General features: G+C 56.6%; 1 protein-coding gene across 1 annotated transcript in view; it reads left to right on the top strand.

The window, feature by feature from the left end:
- The first annotated feature begins 48 nt into the window (after positions 1–48).
- The window catches only part of BCL9L (BCL9 like), a 42,202-nt gene continuing 24,812 nt past the window's right edge, over positions 49–17,438 (top strand). The window contains exon 1 of the mRNA XM_042890987.1: positions 49–88. The gene's annotated coding sequence lies outside the window, so the exon portion shown is untranslated. The remainder of the gene's footprint in view (positions 89–17,438) is intronic.

Here is a 17,438-nt window from a genome sequence, read left to right as displayed (position 1 = left end):
CGGCCCGCGCTGAGCAGCCCGCGGAGCAGCGCCTCGCCGCCGCGGGGAGCTCGCCCGGCCTGCCCTGAGCCGCGCCGCCGCCGCCGAGGTGAGTGAGCAGCCGAGCCCAGCCGAGCCGAGCGCTCCGCGGCCGCGCCGGCAGCGCCCCATTGTTCCGCCGCGGGAGGGACGCGGCACCGCGGCTGTCAGCGGCGCCGGGGCGGGACGGGACCCGCGGGCCGAGCCACGCTGCGGGAACGGCGGAGCGCCGGGCGGCGACGAGCCGCGCCGCCCCGACGAGCCGCGCTGCCGCGGTGCCGCTGCGGTGGAAGTTGCCTCTGAAGGGCCCGGCGGGCTGCAGCAGGTGGTGGTCCCGCACCGCGCCGTCCCCTCCCGGCGCTCAGCCCCGTTCCCGCCCGGCCGTGCGCGTAGCTTTGCTGTCAGCGCGCTCTGGGCACGTCCTGGGCATCGCTCGCGCTCTGCGTGGCCCTTCCGACTTCGCTTTCACGTTTCAGAGACTGCTTTCCTCGCGTCCTTGCCGTCCGTCGCGTTGTTGCTGGTAACTGCACGAGCAGCAGGCGGCCTGAGCCGGGCTTCAGGTGTGAAGAACTTCTTATTCGCGATTCGCCCGATTTTCCCTAGGCTGCTCCAAATCTCCGGCGTTGTTAAAGCCCCGGGGAGGACAGAAATGGGGATTCCTGCGTTTGGTGTCATTGCGTTTCACGTGGGGTTGAAAGAAGCGCTCCCGGAAGGCTGAGCCCGCAGGAGGTGTCAGGGCAGAGCTCTGCCCTCTCTTTGGCCGTGCTGCTGCTCTTTCCTGAGAAAGAACGAATCGATGCAACAAAACCTTGGCTGTGCCATGTTAGGGACATGTCTTCAGCAGGTGGTGAACTTGTCCCGGCCCTGTGCTGCTAGCAACCACTTGCTGGAGTAGAAATGTGAGAAGGATGCATATCTGAACACATAAGTAATGCTGCATGACGGGGCATGCTGTTGTGTTGTTGTGTGCAACGTCTGCGAGCCTCGGGGGCAGCGCTGTCAGAGCACAGGGCTGTGCTGTCACCTGGCTGCGTCCTGCACGAGGAGGAGGGCTGCTGCCCACCCGGGGCACGGGGTGACGGCTGCACACCTTTGGGACTCGGCTCTGCTCCCCATCCGAGCGCAGCTCTGTGGCTCCTCCCGCCCGCCAGCTCCCTGCTGAGAGGTGCACGCGCTGCTCTGCTGCTTTCGCACAGAAAACTGAGTCACAGAGGAAGTGATTTGCACAAGGTCGTGTTGTGAGGAGTGTCGGCGCTGAGCAGCGTGGCTGTGCCTGTGATAAGGCCGGCTGTGGCACACATGGGTGTGTAACACGCCCGGGGTGGTACTAACACAAAGATCACCCACATCCACATTGCTCTGCGGTTCTCTTTCTCCACAATTTCTTTTTTTGCAGACTCCTCACGCCCTAAATGCTGTAGAGCCTTTTTGTTGTTGTTGCTGTGTTGTTTTGACGTGTATTTTGTCGTTGCAGCTGTGCAAACAGCGTGATCAGTGCTTCCCTGCCACCCTGAGCCCTGCCTTTGATACCCGCTGGCTGCTGTAGTGCTGCTGTGCAACGGGACAGTGTGCAGTGCTGCAGTGCAGCTGGACATGTGAGCTGCTGCTCCATAGGAGCTGCCTCTGGAATTAAACCACTGCACAGCTCTGGTAGAACTCAGGTCCATAGAGCTGTGCACCTTGCCGGTGTGTGATTGGAACCTGCGTGATCCACATGCAGCTTGGCTCTTCAGCACAGCTAGAAGGAAATCTTGCTGGTTTGGAAGGAGAAGACTTTGGTTTTCCCTCTCTTTGCTGTTCCATCCTGCTGAGATGCTTTGGGTGCTCTCCATCCCCACAGTACTTGCTTTAGGAGGAGGTGCAGAAAGGAACACCTGGGTGCACCAGCTGCAGCCCTACAGGTGGCTCCTGGCTGTTGTTGTAGTGCTCTTCGTGGCTTAACCTTGTCTGTTCACTTTAACAGAAAATGTGGTGCTTTAGATATGTGGATGTATGGGTGGACAGAGATACTACAGAGATGTGATGTACAGATAGAAGGGTGCTTTGGCAGTTCAAGCTGCAGGAAGATTGCTAGCATGAATCAAGCCCTAATATAGGTCCGACCTCAGCTCTGCCGGGCTCTGTTTCATTCCTCCCAGCATGAAGTTGTCTGACAAACAGGCACTCTGTGGATCTCACGCATGGTTCATTGTTTTTAGGGGGTGCTGGAGCTTTGCTGCTGGCTTGATGTGGTTTGTTGGGTCTCCATGAGATTACAGCTGCCCCAGGAGGTTTGTGTGGTGATGAAGAGAGGGCAAAATGCACGCCTTGGAGCAGAGAAGCTGGGAAGCATTGCAGCTCCTTCGCTTCTCAGTTCTATGTTTCCATCGGTTCTGAGATTGGGGTGAGGGAGTAGGATGACAGAAAAAGCATTCCCAGGTTTTTCCTGGCTTGTGAACTTGTGTACACGCTGAAGCTGCACACGCTGGCTCTGCCTGTACAGGGGACCACGATGCTCTCTGCCCTTCCAGCATCCGATTTCCTGAGGAGAACAGTCAGCCCTGCACTTTACCTTTCAAGTTGTGAGTCTGTTTTTCCAGCGTTCTGCTGGAAGATTGAACAACAGCTGCTCTCCGCATGCTCTGCAAACTTCCATCCTTCAGGTCCGTAGTGCAGAAGCTGCAGACTTCACCTTTCAGTGTGTGACCTGTTCTGCTCCAGCCAAGGGGTAGGATTGCTCTGTCCCCATCTGCTCGGTCTCTGTTACCTCCAGGAATCCTGGAGCTGCTGGGCTGTGGGCTTTGCTCCCTCTGAGAGCAGGAGTTAGGTTGGTTGAGTTGTCTTTTCTTTCCAGTTTGGCACACGAGACCTTGAATCCCAGCTAAGGAATGGTGGGAGCAAGATATCCTCAGCATGGCTGTAAGGCTGCGCGCTGTTCCCAGAGGTGGGGCGGCACCCTGTTTGGTGAGGAGCTGTGCCGGAGCCAAGACCTGGGCCAGGAGCCAGGTTTGTGCTCCGTGCCAGAGAGGGAGAGACTTGGAAAGGGAAGCAGAGCTCCTCCTGTGCGAGAGATGGCCTGAAATACCGAGAGAAACCACAGAGTGCTCCTTGTTCCTGCTGTGCCTACTGGTCTTCCCTCTGCCCCAGTGCGTGGGACGCGATCTGCCAGGAGCAGGAGGGCTGCGCCGTGCCAGGATATGGTTTGTGTGAGAGATGCTTCACCACGTTGGCTGTTTACAGACTGCGAGCCCCTTGAAACGTAAGCACAGGAAATGCCAGGCTGCGGTGGGGCGGTGTGCGGCTCTGCGCTCTGTGCTGCTCGGCCTCCGGTGTAGCAGAGTTTTGCACCATCACAGGCTGGAGGAGCTGCAGAAGGGACTTGGTTATTTTACCTCCGAGTGAGGAGGAAAAGTGAAAGGAAGTGACTTAACTGAAGGCAGGAAGTGAATATGAGGCAGAACTGGGGATGGAAGCCAGGAATCCCAATTCTTGCTCATCGTTCAGCTCCTCTGCAGCTGCTGTGTTGGGTCTCAGCCTCCTGTTTGAACCCAGGTGTAAGCAGGCTGTTCCAGAAGCTGGCAAAATAGTTTTTCTTGTGAAGCATCCTCAGCACTTGCTACGTTCATGAATTTTCCAGTCCCTGAGAGTCTGAGATCTCAAAGATGTTCCCGGCAGTAGTTCAGAAAGCTGCGCTTGGTGTGGTTGGAGCTGCAGGCTGGTTGGTGCCTGGTGCCCAGTTCTGCAGGGAGAGCTGTGCTCCATGAAGGGGCCGCTGTGGCTCTGGTAGAATGGACAGGGAGATGGCTGTTGTGACTCAGGAATCAGGGTGCTCTGGTGAAATGAGCAGCAGAGGAGGAGAACTGCAGGCGGTGAGTTCACCCTGCTGCTGCCCCTGCTCTGTGCATGGGAACGCAGGGCCCTGGCTCATCAGGTGTGTATTAGTTGCCCAGTTCTGCAGAAAGGAACTCTATCTGAATCACAGAATCCTTGGAGTTGGAAGGGAGCTGGAAGGCCGCCTGGTGCCGCTCCCTGCAGCGCACAGGGACACCCAAGGCTCAGCAGTGCTCACAGCCCCGTCCAGCCTGACCTTGGCTGTCTGCAGGGACGGGGCACCACCGCCTCTCTGGGCAACCTGTGCCTAATTTCAGTCTTCCTAACAGAAAATATGCTTTTCCTATTTTCTTTAGGAAAGAAGTTGGGTAGCTGTGCATCAGTGTTCGCACACACCTTCAGCAGTGTCTGTGTCACAGCAGGGAAGGGATGGCTGCTTTGTGTTGTGTGCGGGCAGTGCTGGGCTTTGGGCTTCCTCGAAGAGGCACGGTGAGGCTGCAGGTAGAGGAGGGTGCTGGCTCACAAAGCCCATTTGCAGGGGTCCTGAGTAGCTGTGCTGTAGGTTCCCACAGCCCTGGCAGCTCATGGGCACAGGGCAGTGAGGAGCTGGCTGGGAGGCTCCGAAGGGCATTGACTAACAACAAGGGATGAGTCTCTGGGCAACTGTTCTCCACAGCAAGCTGGCCGGGGCTGTGGAAACCCCTCCAGCACTGGAGCTTTCACCACTTCCTCAGTAGGATGTGTTCCAGCACTGGGTTGCAATGGGAGATTGGGCCAGACGGGGCCTGAACGATGCTGCTCCGGCCACAGCCGGGCCTCGAGCACAGCAGTCGGGCTGGGCTGAAAGCTGCTTGTGTCCTGTGTCTGTGCAGCCTCGATTGAACTTTTCCCTGGCAAGGAGCAAAAGGAACTGGGGAGACCTAGGGCTGGTCCAGGCAAGTTTCCTCTGCTCTCCCCGCCTCCAGATGCAAGTGGGGGAACGGCAGCAGCTCCAGACTGCAGTCCAGGAGCTGAGCAGTTTGGGGGCTCCGGTCCCGACTGCTTTTAGAGCAAACAATTTTCGCCTCTGATGTTCTCTGCCTCTTGGGCTGCGATGTGGGGAGAAGGCGGAGGGGGGGAAAGTGAAACTGTGGTTCAGAACAAGCCCTTTGGATGGCAAGAAAATTGCTGAGTAGCTGGTTTCCAGGTTGCCGAGGTCCTAGCCAGGGCCTGGTGCGGCTGCCAGAAGCAACAGGCTTGGAATTTCCTCTGCCTGGTGCCAGCTCTGCTCGGGCTGCCGCAGCACCTCTGTGGGGCCGGGGCTCCTCGCGGGCCCTGCGGACGGGGTTACGCTCAGAGCTGAGCGCTGCCCCCTCGTCCTCGGTGCCTGGTTTCTATTTTCTTTTCCAGGGTCCAAGCTGTTTTGAATTATGCAGCCTGCGCCTCCCGCGGGGCTCCTTGAGCAGCCGCCTAATGAGCTGAGCTCCTGACAAACTTTGCTCTGGCTCTGGCTATGCTTGGAAAATTTTACAGCCTTTTCAGAAAAAGGAAATGCCAGGAAAGGCCTGTCTCTTCTTATTTTTATGAGGGGGTCCCAGTTGAGAGAGGACCGAGATGGGCTTGGAAGAGAAGACAGGAACGATTTGGAATACTGTGCTGGGTGCTCCCCCTCCCTGCCGCACGCTTTCTAGTGATGGGTGTGAGAGTGGTGTGGTCCTTCCCCGACATGGTTGTGCACAGCGTGCGGTGAGACCTGCAGGCTGCACTGTGAGCACGGGGAGATGGCAAAGAGGTGGCATGCGTGAATGGTGATGGATGGAGGCCAGCTCTCTGCAGTACCAGGCCTCTCCTCAGAATCATAGAATGGCCAGGGTTGGAAAGGACCACAAGGATCATGAATCTCCAACCCCCTCCTCACCCCGCTGTTGGCTGCCTGCTCCCAGCACTGTTCCCATCCCCAGGCTCAACAGCAGAACCTGGCACTGAGTGCCAATTTCTGCCCTTCCGGCTCTGGTTAAAGGATCCTGCTGGTGGAGAGTGTGTGGGGACCAGATCTGAGGCACTGTCACCTGGGAGGGTCAATGCATCTGAGCTGACATGCCAGCATCAGTACTCCATCTGCAAGGAAGTGCTGGGCTGCATCTTTCCTCCCAGCTGCTACCGTAGTTACCGGCCATTTAATATTTGTTAATTGTGTTTTTCTCAATGTCACTGTCTGTTTCTGCTGTGGGAGCAGGCAGAGGCTCCTCCTGCACAGGGATGTGCTGCACGTCAGTGCACGAGGCTTTGCAGGAAGAGCAGCAGCGTGGCGACATCTGAGCAGGACCCAGAGGAACAGGGAACAGGGAAGCAGGAATGAAGGTGCTGCTAGCTCCTGTAGTTTGCAAGGGACAACCCTGCTGAATTCACCCCCTTTGGCTGAGGAACTGCATTACAGTAGGAGAAACTGGGGCACAACACGCAGTGTGACTTTGCCCACCCCCATCATAACCTGTCTCTTAGGATCAGCAGAACCTTGTGGCCAAAGCATAGGGTCAGTGTGAATCCTGTGGTCTGGAATCTATCTGTGGCCCTTGGCCAAGGTGTTTTGTGTGGTTCTGTGTTGGTGGGGCAGGGGCTCGCCCTCTTCTCAGCCATGGGTTTGCTTCTTAGCCTGCCTCTGTGCGTGCTCTGATCTGAACGCTGCTTCAGTGTCCCTAATGGTCAAAGACATCCGTCTCTGGGGACAGAGCTGGGGGTGTTGGTTGGAAAACGTGAAATTGCAGCTTGCCTGGGGAGCCACAGAGCTTCTCCAGTGGGAGGGACTGAGATTTCTGTGTGATCCGTAGGCATCAGCTGCTGCCAGTCATAGTCAATGAGCATCAGATGTGGGCAGTGATTGCCCTGGGTAGAAGGAGCCCTGCGCCAGCCCTGCTTTGAGAGCTTGTCCTGCTCTGTCAGAAGGGTGGCTCTGGATTGCTATTTGATTTGGCAGCCTGTGCAGGCCTGGCAGCCCTGAGAGTGGGATGCGGGCACCAGAACCATGCACTCCTCTCCCTTTTCTTTGTCACTCATCCCATTGCCTGCTTTCTGCTGCATTGGGCAGGAGAAAGCACCTCCCTGGGGCTGCATCCCCTCCTCCACCTGGAAAATGAGTGATAAGTCCTGCTTCGTTTCTCAGGGCTTACGGGCAGAAGTGGAGATTGTATGTGACAGTAGAGGCCAAGCTCCTTTGCTTTGCTGCTCAGAGGTATGAATGTAGCTCTCCTGTTGATTTTCTTGCAGAGAGAGGCACTGGGTCTCCTCTTAAAGTGTGTCTGCTTTTGCTTTTAAGGCATGGCTGGGGCATGGCTGCCCTTCAAGGTGCTGGAGGTTGCTGGGGGTTGTGGCCTTTGATGATGCATAGAAACCTCTGAGCTTCAACTCAGAGAAATTTCTACTTCCAGCACAGCATGCACAGGCAAAGACTTCAACTGGGCATCTAGTCTCAGAATCATCATAGAGCCCAGCTCCCTCAGCCTGCCTTCACAGCAGAGGTGCTCCAGCCCTCTGAGCATCCTCGTGCCCTCCTCTGGAGCCGCTCCAGCAGCTCCGCATCCCTCCTGTCCTGGGGGCCCCAGGCCTGGGCACAGCACTGCAGGTGGGGCCTTGCAGGGGCAGAGCAGAGGGGCACAACCCCCTCCCTCTCCTCTTCTCTCCCTGCTGCCCCCCTCTGTTGCTGCAGCCCAGGGGGCTGTCGGCCTTCCGGGCTGCAGGCGCACACTGCTGCCTCACGTCCCACTTCTGCCCATCAGGACCCCAAGTCCTTCTCCGCAGGGCTGCTCTCAACGAGTTCTTCTCCACTCTGGGCTCATGTCTGGCGCTGCCCCGACCCAGGAGCAGCACCTGGCCTTGCTGAACCTCAGCAGGTTCTCTCGTGCCCACTTTCTGAGCCCGTCCAGGTCCCTCTGGATGGCGTCCCTTCCTGCTGTTGTGTCCGCTGCACCACTCAGCTCGGTGCCATCAGCAAACTGCTGAGGCTGCACTCCATCCTATCTCTATCACTATATATCACTCCATCCTATCGTCTGTCACTGATGGAGATGCTGAAGAGCTCCGGTCCCAAGATGGACCCCTGGGGGACACCACTCATCACCAGCCTCCACCTGGACATGGAGCCATTGACAGCAGCCCTCTGGCTGCGACCATCCAACCAATTCCTTATCCTCCAACTAGCCCAGCCTTCCAATCCATCTCTCTCCAATCTGGAGATAAGGATGTGGTGCAGGACTGTGTCAAAGGCACAACTCCAGGCAGGTGACATCAGTTGCCCTTCCTTTGCCCATCGATGCCATCACTCCATCACAGAAGGCCACTGCATGGGTCAGGCACGCTGTGCCCTTGGTGAAGCCGTGCTGGCTGTCTCGGGTCACCCCCTCACCTCAATGTGCCTTAACATCTCTTCCAGGAGGATCTGCTCCATGATCTCCCCAGGCACAGAGGTGAGGCTCCCCAGCCTGCAGTTCCCAGGTCTTCCTTTCTCCCTTTCTCAAAAAATTGCAGTGACGTTTGCTGTAGTCCTTCAGTCAGCCTGGCTCTGAAACACGCAGGGCAGCTCTAGACACCCATTAAGAACTTACTGGGTGAGACTGCCGTGAAAACAAAACATCATGCTGGATCAGCTGTTGTGGTGCTTCCTACAAGGTGGCAGACTCTGTGATATCTTTCAGACATGTCTTGTTTGCCATGCTTCCACTAGGTGTTTTTTTTCATGAGATCTAAACATTTTGTTGGTTATAAAGGAGTTACTTCACCTCGATCCAGAACTTTAGCAGAGCATTCTGATTTCGCAGGTGCTTTTGTTATTTTAGTGAGAAGAGTGATCTACCTGCCCAATCGTTTGCATGGTCAGGACTCGAAGAAGCTGTTCCCCATCCCAGATGGTGATTTTGAAGTATGAAGAGAGGCTCAGGAACCGGTGGCAAATGTTTCTCGTTTAGTTGATTATGCTATTTAATTCAAACAATTTTAGCCATTGTAGGATGTTGTGCCACCCAGACTCCCTTGTGCAGGTGGCATACGTTGTTGGGACCCTCTGCTCTTGAGCTGCTGTCCAGGGTTGACTCCAGGCATGGGAAGGATGCTGCAATGCTGGGATTGTAGCTTGGAATGGTGGGGAAGCTGTGCATTGCCCTTGGCCAGTAGACTAATCTAATGCCTCATCTTATTTGCATATCAATTAATTTTTATTTTAAGAGGACTCAAGTGGACCCAAGTGCCAGACTGTGTCTCAGTATGCTGTGGGAGGGAACCAGGAGCTGCTTGATTTGATCTGAACAACAAGCCCTAGGGTGGTTTTGCTTAATGAGCCAAAGGCCCCTCTGGCTTAAGTCAGTTCCTTTCCATCCAAACTGGGTGATGGCTCGTTTCTGGGTGTCCCAGGGCCTTTTTGGCCAGGTAGGAGCGTGCTGTGCTTACTTCCTGCTGCACCCTCCGTGTACTGGTGGCGCAGGACGCAGTTGCTGAGGTGCAGCTCCCATCACCCACCATCTCTGTAGAGCATCCTGGATGCAGAACAAAACCTATGGGAGAAGCCTGGCTCCAGGCAGTCCACATTACTGCATGGCTGGTGGCAGAGCTCCTCTGATCAGCCTCATTTATTGCGGGGAGGAAGCAAACCTCCTCTGCCCAGAGACAGGAAACTGGAGCCACGTGGGCCATCCGAGAGCCCAGCTGACACCTCACGCCTGCACAGAGCAGTGCTGCTGGGTCTGGGCTTGCTGGCTGCCTGCCACAGCAGCGGTGGTTGTGTTCTTCATCATCCACTTTTACAATGAAGGGGAAACGCAGAGCCTCGATCTGCACGGGGCTGTTGCAAACCTGAGCGCTCCCTGCCAGCTGCTGCTGAGGGGAAGCAGCTGTGAGCCAGGGCACCTGGGTGTTGGGAGAGCTGGTGCCCGAAAGGGGAAGCTGGTGGGCTGAGCCCTGTGTTCTGCTTCCTGCTGTGCGTCCTTGGATGCTTACTGCCTCTCTTCCTGCACTCTGCTGTGTGTGCCAGGAGGAGAGAGAACTTGTGGCCTGCAGCAGGACCTTCCCAGCAGTTCTTGCAGGCAGACACAGTGCTGGTGGCTGCACTCAGCCGTAGAGGGTTGTGCAGCTTGGGGAAGGGCCATGCAGCATTCCCTGCAGCACCGTCCTGACCCCAAGTCACTGTCCCAGGACTCCCGCTTCCCATCTCTAAGCTCGCAGTTATTGGAGGGAAAGGCAGCGTAAGCTTTCTCAGCAGACTGTCATGTTTGTCCTGTTCAATTACAATGCAGCAGCAGTGGCACCAGCCGCCGCCTTCCTCCCCTCCCTGGGCTGGAGTGCTGCAGGCTCTCAGCAAATGCTGTCTGCGGACATCTGCTGCCTCCTCCCCCCACCGCCTCCTGGCAAGCAGCAGCAGCTTCCCGCGAACACCCCGCGCTGTGCGCCATTTCCCCCCCCCCCCCCCCCAACGCCAAGCCAAAGCTCCCTTCTGCTCTTACAGGCTCCTTCACAGGACCTTGAAATGGTGGTTTCCCTGGTGCTGGCTCAGCTCCAAGCAGCCTTCCCTCTCACAAGACCGTAGCTGGAAAAAAAAAAAAAAGAAAAAAACAAAACAGGGTGCCTGATGGAGGGAAAAGGCTTAAATGCGATGCTTACCCTGCTCTGGCTCATGATTCAGGCAGGCAGCCCTCTGCTTGGCAGGGCTCCAGCTTGCGGCTGGGGCCAGAGACATGCACCGAGTGTGGGCAGAGAGCTCGGAGCCATTTGGCTGGAGGTGCTGCAGCCAGGTCAGCTGGGAGCTGCAGCCCCGGTGCCAGGAGAGGATGCTTTGGTCTGATGTCTGCCTCGCTCCGTCCTGTGCAGCTGCAAAGGGCAAAGTTTGCTGTTCCAGGTACTCCTGTGGGCCCTTCTGGGAGAAGGGAAATGTGTTTCTTTCTGCTGCGGCCAAGTAATTGGAGGATTTGGTCGTAGACCCTGCAAAGCAGCGTTTTGGTGGCTTCAGTGACTCCAGTGTGAGATGAGTTTGGTACAATAAGGGATGGAGATAGGCTGCAAGGACATCCTCATCCCGCAGCCAGCTGCTCCCCTGGCTCCCACATCAGGGATGCCCTGTAAGGAGCTTCTGGCATCGGGTGTCTGTGGAGATGGGTGTGAAGGAGCCGGGGGGGAAGGATTGGATGGATTGATTGCAGGGGGCATGGCAGGCTCCTTTTCCTGAAGGTGGTGAAGCAGTGGCTGGGAGCGTGAAGGCAATGCTGGGCTGTGATTGCAGGGAGAGCCCAGAAGGAGGGCTGGGGTGTGTGGGCTGGGGAGGAGTGAGAGGAGGGGGAGGTCGAAAGAGGGTTCGGTAGCTCTGGGCGTAAAGGCAGGTCAGGAAACAGGAGCTGGAGGGACTGCAGGTGGGACGTGAGAACGGCAGCTCGAGAAGAGGGGATAAACAGAGCCCGTGGGGAAATGTTGCCATTTTGTACCCGCGTGGAAAGCTGCGAGAGCAATTGAAAGGGATTTAGAGAAGAAGGCGCAAGTCTTTGTTTGGAGGGAGATGGATCATCTTCGGTGTGACAGTCTTTGTGGCGGAGGAGTGCAGAGGCACAGCCACACCCCCTGCCAGCTCGCAGGAAGCGGTGCTGTGCGCAGCGAGGCTCCCACACGCCGTGCTGCTGGTGGGCTCTGCTCCTGTGCTGGCCGTGTCAGGCTGGATGCCGAGCTGTGCGGCCTTCAGGGTGCAAAGAGGGAGAGAAGAGCTTCAGCAGGGCATGGCACGGCTGCGGGAGGAAAGCATTGCTGTGCCCCAGTGCCAGGGATGAGGAGGGAGGGAGGGCATCCTTCCCTTTGCCCTGCCTGTGGGAGAGCTGCCTTCTAGAGGTGCCTCGGCACGTGGTCAGTGCTGCGCTTCTGCCTTGGTGTCTGCTGCTGCTCAGCGGCGCTTTGGTGGGGTGAGGGTGAGCATCTGGGCTGAAGGAAGCTCAGAGACAGTTATTCTCTCTTCTGAAACGGAGCAGGTGATGCTAAGGCTGCATCCTGGGCGCAAGGCTCTCGTTCTGCTTGTTCTCCCTCTGCTCAAAGTCTGACTCCCTGCACCCAACCTGCAGCACGGCTCAGACACAGCACCTGGGCCGTGCTGGGAGGTGCACCCTGGAGGATCAGCCCGTGTCCCCCCTCCTCCGGTGCCCACATCACGGCCTGGCAGCGGAGCGGCCGCCCTGCAAAGGGTTAAGCAGGCGCTGCAGCTCGCTGGGTCGGCTCCTCGGGCAGCCTGCTCCGTGCTGCAGGAGCGCTGTTTCGCAGCTTGCTCCAGTTGGCGTGTTTCCCAGAATGCTTTGGAAAAGCACTGACCCCTGACCCCCAGTACAAACTGAGCCCAGCACGTGGGAGGGAGAAATTACTCCCAGACCTTCAGGCTCCAGGGTTTACAAGCTGCCTGCAATAAAGCAGCCATTTTTTCCGACAGTTACTAAATCTCCCTTTTAGCTCCACGGTGAACCTCTACTGTCACTCCTCTCCCCAGCCCCCAATCCCCTTCTTTTTCTCTTCTTTCAAACCAGGAACACTGCTGAAGGAGCAGATGGGTGGTCAGCACAGGGCACAGCGCGGGGCGGTGCTGGTGGTGGTGGATCCCATCCTTGGCAGCCGTCCTGTCTGCCTGCCCCATTCCTGCTGATCCCACACTCTGCTGTCCTCCTGCAGCCCCTCGGAGCAGCCCTGCACCTGCTGCCCTGTGGGATGCACATCTGCAGCTCTGTTGGTCGAGGAAGGCAATTCCTTGCGCAGAGTGGCTCACAGGTGACCGCATTCCAGTGTGAAGAAGTGATGTTGTCTCCGTGCTGAGGAACCAAAGTGCAAAGGCTCTCACGGAGCCTGAGCCTCGATGTTGACACCTTGATAAGAGCCCAGCTTTGAGCTCTACGTGTCATCGGCTCCTTAGGTAACTCGCATCAGGGATTGGTCTCCAGGGAGGCCGGCCAGTTTCTAGGGGAGATGGCTGCGTGGGAGGCTCACGAGGCTTCGCCAGATCATGCTTGTAATGCCTGCTGCGATGTGAAGTGCCAAGTGCTGCTTGTTCACACGGGGTTTCACGGTGATCCGGTTGTGCTGGGGCTCGGAGCCGCGTGCTGTGCGTGTCAGCGTGCTGCACTGCAAAGGGAGTGGGGAGTGTGCAAGTGTTTGCACAGCGCTTTGGGAACGGCGAGCGCTCGCTGTGAGTGGCTGCTGTGCCACAGGCACTGTGGGATCCAGATAAATAACATCGCAGTTAGTGTTTCAAAACAACCTTTTCCCCGCTCCTCCCAGCCCTGTGCACATTCCTCCAGCAGGGAGCAGGCGGAGGTGGGGAAGTGCCTGCAGACAGCAGCTGCCCCGAGCTGGGGAAGGTGCTGGTGGCGGCTGGCACCTGCTGCAGGCACGGGCAGCAGAAGTCCTGAGCTGCGCCTCGCTCTGTGCTGAGCTGTTGGCCAAAGTGACAGAGGAGCCATTTTCTTAAATACGCTCCAGGCTGCTGTAGGATCGCGCATCAGAAGAACGCGTTTGTCTGAATCCCCTTCTCTCCCCTCTCGGAGAGCTCGGTTTTGTTTTTACATCTCTATGGCAGGCGACCAAGCTGGCTGAGTCAGTCAGCTGGCTGGCCACCAGGAGCAGAGATGTGGTTTTGTCCCCTCCCTCGCCCTCCCCCCACCCCCCCGTATTTTTTTTCCTGCACTTAGTGACAGTTTCATGTATTGACAACAAACCTCTCATTCTGTCTCAGTGCTGGGCCTCGTGGAAGCTGGTTTTTATTTTCTGCCCTAAGTGTGGGGCTGGGTTCAGGCTTGTATGTCAGTGTTGGGGACAGGAGCACCTTGTGTGCCTGAGGGAGAGCTGAGCAGGGTGCAGGAAGTAGTTGGTGCTGAGAGTTAATGTGTGTCCCTGTAGCAGGGGACGTTGCATTGCTGTGCTGAGCACGTGGGTGAAGTGAGGACTTTGTACGTTGATTTTTACTCTTTCCAAATGCATAAATCCCAGTAAATGCTTCGGCTCTGCTCTGGCTCCTGTGTGCTTCAGTGAGAATGCTGCATGAGGGCGAGCAGCTGCCTGGCTGCTGTGAGGCATGCGGTTATCTGAGGATACCTGCACTGCTCTGAACTGGTTTGCTGCTTCCTCGGTCATCTAGCAGCACTCAGCTGCAAGCCATGCTTCCAGGGCCGCAAAGGCAAGGATGGGGTGCAGCTGGTTCACTGAGAAGGGCTAAGAGATATAAAAGGCAAAATCAGGCCTCCTGAAAGAGGCTGGGCTCCGGTTTACTGGGCTCCATTGAAGTGAAGGGAATTTTCCTCACTTCTCTCCCAGTCTCTTAAGTGCTTGTGCCTGTGGGCGTGAGGAGGTGTGGGCAGAGGAGTGCTCTGTAGCAATATGTGAGTGCCTCTGGGATGAAAGCAGGGAGCACAATGTAGCCACGCTTCTTTCACACCAAATGCAGAGCCCACCGAGCACCTGGGCTGCTGGAGGAGATACTCGTGTGCTGCACTTTTGGAAGCTGTTTTTAGCAGATACCTATTTGACCTGAATCCATGCAAACCCCAAACTCCTCAGTCCTACGCTGAAAGTGCATTTGCAGTTTGATTGTAACTGATGCTGGCAGGAAACCTGGGGATGGTTTCTAAGACCCCGTTTTGGCCACAGCTGCTTACCTGTTTGCTTTTGCTTTTACTGAAGAGTAGAAAGCAAGACTTGTCAGTTCCACGTTGTCCTGGTTAGCGCTGTTAGCACAGTTTCTTTTTAACCTAATCACCAGGAAAGCTGCTTGTAACAAGGTCTGACCTGTGGGCAAACTTTTAAACAAGCACCAACTCCTGCATCAAATCAATACCCAGATCAATTCCCCCTCCCCCCCCATCAGAAATACAGTATAGCTGAGTTGGCGTTGCCTGCTGAGGCTGTTTCCCAGCATATCCCCATGCAAAAGCATCTTGGTGGGGAACTCAGAGCCCCCCCAGTGCCACCCCCGGCCGTGGGCAGGGCTGCCCTCCACCAGCTCAGGCTGCCCAGGGCCCCATCCCACCTGGCCTTGATGGGGATGGGGAGCTCCGCAAAGAGCATGCATGAAGGCCTGCAATTTAAAGCTCTCTCCACAAATACTGTCACCAGGGTTTCAGAGGTGCCCGTCCTTAGAACCTCATCCCAGACCTCTGTGCAGCGCTTGGGGAAATCCTGCAAGCCCCGGCTGGATGTGAGCAGGGCGGCCTCGTGCAGAGATCAGGCTTTACTTGCTTTTGCAGCGAGGCTCTGGTGCCCGGAGGTGGGGTTGGCTGCATCGCTCTTCCATGAGCCAAGCATCGAAGAAGAGAACCCGCATCTGCCCTGCTGGCTGCTGGGCGGGCCGCGCGTGGCCGCAGGTTGGTGCTGGTGTGAACATGCTCCCACTGAGCCGCGGTTAGGCAGGCACACCCACGCCGACGTGGATGCAGGCAGCTCAGTGCCGGTGCGGGCCTGCCTGCCGTCACACACACAGACTTGTTCCTATCTGCTCAGCTTCGGGGCTGTGCTGACACAGGCGGCCCCGCGCACACTGCTGTGCTCACAGACACGGCAACGGCGCAGCCACGGCGCTGGGCTATTTTTGGGAGCGCTCCGAAGAATTCTGAGCGTGGTTCAGATGTTAGAGTCTTAGATGGGGGAAAGCTAGAACAGATGGCTGGAGGGTTCGGAGCAGCAGCCCTGCTGAGAACAGATATTTATAGGCAGGTTTAACCCTTGTGTGGTCTTCCGAGCCATGCTGAAAGGAACAGCAGCTGAAGGGAACGCGGCCGTGACCTCGGAGCGTGTGCTGTCCTGTCTGTGAGCTGCGTGTCAGGGTAGTCTGGAAATCCTGCTGGTGCACTTTCTCAGGCCTGGGGTCACCGCTTTCCCTGGGCCATGAGAGTCCTGCCCCACTGCTGGCAGTGCCTGAGGCCGCGGGTGCAGCCTGCAGCATCCCTGCAGCTGTCGGCCCACAGCAGGGCTTGCAGCTGGGTGGTCCTTAAGGTCCCTTCCAACCCAACCATTCTGTGCTTCTGTGATATTTTTTTCTTCTTTTTTTGCAGAGATTGCACAGATCCTTCCTTTTCCTAGTTGAAAAAGAAAGTGTGTTTTGTTTCATGCCTGCTGCTCTGTACGAATGCAGAGATTAGACCCTGCCCTGTGAGACTCACCTGCTCTCATCTTGGGCTCTCTTGCTTGAATATTTAGAGAACACCAAAATCTGTGGGCTGTTCGAACAGTGCTGGCTGCAAAGGAAAGAGCGCAGTGTATTTGTGCTGACAGATCCGTCTGTAGCTCTTCCTTTGGAGCAGCCAGCCTCCTGTTTGGGACCTGAAGTAGTCTTGTGTTTAACTTGCATAGTGCAGCTCCAAGTGGGGTTGGCTGAGATGAGCAGCAGCAGTAAGGGGAGAGTGATGTGGAGGCTGGGAAGGAAATGATGCCCTCAGGTGGGAAATGTAAAGCTCCAGTGCTGGGTTGGCAGTCAGTCCTGCAGGGATCATGCACAGCAGCATGGATGGAACACTGTGCTCAGGCCTGTCTGCATTTTGAGTCTTTGCTGAGCTGCATCTTCCCCCACTGAGGCTTAGAGCAGTGCAGCTGCTGGGAGCTGAAATCTACAGCATCACCTCCAGGTCCTGGGCTCATTTACCCCAATTCCAGACCGTTGCTGTTGCCCTTCACCCATTCAGCCCCTCCCTGAACTTGATTCTGTTCTCGCTGCTCATGTGTGAGTTGAGTTGAAGAGCTCTCAGGTTTCCCAGAAGTTTTGATAGCCAAAAGTTCATGTTCTCCTGTCATCTTCCTGGCAGCTCAGGATTGTTTTACAGTTCCTGAGCTGGAAAGAACAGAGAAAGAATACATTTAGACTGTTCTCTACTCTAAGAAATGCAACCTTGCCGATGGCAACTAGATGATCTTTAAGCTCCCCTCCAACCTAAGCCATTCTGCGTTCCTGCAACATGCACTATAGTTCTAGCTGGTGTATATTATGATGGGTGTCTACCCTTCCAACCCCACTTTGTGCTTTCCAGCTCTCTTAGCTGCAGATACAGTGTGTGACTATGCATTTTGCACCCAGGTGGATTGGTGGGAGCCAGGCTGTGTGGCATGCTTATGTCTGGGCCCGCTGTTTTCCTCCAAGGCTTGCAGGAAAGACCAGCAGCCACCTCTCCCCTTCTACCTGCTTCTCCTGTGGAGGAGGAGAGCATGCGGTGCACACGGCTGGTAACTGCCAGTCCCAGGGAGCTGCCCACACTTGCCCGGCCTCCACAACAGCCCCATTGTTCTGAGCAGGCAAGGAGGAGGCTTCCTGCAGCTCCCTGGGCAGTTTTAACCCTCTGTCTGCCAGCATCAGTGCATGGGGCACGTGTGGAGCAGGAGGGACGGTGGGAAGGCACCTGGCACCTGTGAGCATGCACAGGAGCAGTGGCTGGGGGAGCCGAGCTGTAATCTCGAGAAGGTGTAAATGGAGAGCCAGAGCCGTGCTGAACCTGCGTTTCATTGAGTTATAGAATGGTTTGGGTGGAAGGGAGCTGAAGGCCGCCTGGTGCCGCTCCCTGCAGCGCACAGGGACACCCACAGCTCAGCAGTGCTCACAGCCCCGTCCAGCCTGACCTTGGCTGTCTGCAGGGACGGGGCACCACCGCCTCTCT

This window comes from Lagopus leucura, unplaced genomic scaffold (assembly GCF_019238085.1).
Source record: "Lagopus leucura isolate 7727_CA_CO unplaced genomic scaffold, USGS_WTPT01 142-17_obj-0_obj, whole genome shotgun sequence".
Classification (NCBI taxonomy): domain Eukaryota; kingdom Metazoa; phylum Chordata; class Aves; order Galliformes; family Phasianidae; genus Lagopus; species Lagopus leucura.
Note: the sequence above shows the minus strand (reverse complement) of the source record. Positions and strands in the feature narration are given on the sequence as shown.